The sequence below is a fragment of the Sinocyclocheilus grahami genome, unplaced genomic scaffold, assembly GCF_001515645.1.
Source record: "Sinocyclocheilus grahami isolate Dianchi unplaced genomic scaffold, SAMN03320097.WGS_v1.1 scaffold1664.1, whole genome shotgun sequence".
NCBI lineage: Eukaryota > Metazoa > Chordata > Actinopteri > Cypriniformes > Cyprinidae > Sinocyclocheilus > Sinocyclocheilus grahami.
In genome coordinates this window covers 246886-247704 of record NW_015506843.1, presented here as the reverse complement: position 1 = coordinate 247704, position 819 = coordinate 246886, and positions in this window count along the sequence as shown.

The window sequence follows — 819 nt, the reverse complement described above, 5'->3', positions numbered from 1 at the left end:
GCTTTGTGTTACAGTCACACTAGTTCATTTATGAGTGTCTGTGGGGGGTGGTTGGAGTGTGTCTATTTTGCACTCTTGATATTTTATAGTGTCACCCCTTCATTGCTGTGCACATTTTTTTCTGCATGATGAATGATTTGTACTTTTGTATACAAAATTTGTATATTGTATACACAAAAAAAAAATCTTTGTATTTTTGCATATTTCCCATTAATTTCCAATGGCGGTCATTTTTGACCATGAACAACACAAGTGTGACTATTTTTTTTCCGACCATTTAGCTTTTTCAAATTAAGTCCATGATTTTTTTTTTATGTTAGTCATCGAGTTTCATACCATTCCGATGAAGTAGCGATTTTCAGAATTTCAAAAAAAAAAATATATATATATATATATATATTCCAGTCTAAAATGACCAAACAACGCCAGAGGTTTAAGTACGTTCTCCTTTATGCTTTATATCATGTTTAAAGCCTATTTCATTTAAATTTTTAATTTTGTTAATCTAAAGTATCAGTGTATTGTTCATGTTTTGCTTTAAAGGCTGGCTGTAGCTGCTCAGTTGTACACTTTTCTGTCATTCAGTTCATTAGAACAGTACAACAAATATTAAAGGGGTCATATGATGCTATTTTAGAGATCATTATTTTGTGTATTTGGTGTAACAGAATATGTTGACATGCTTTAATGTTCAAAAAACACATGATATTTCAAATACTGTACATTATTGTAGTTCCTCTATGCCCCGCCTCTCTCGTTTTCTACAAAGCCCCTCCTTCCGACAAGCACAGTCTGCTCTGATTGGCCAGCTGACCCAGT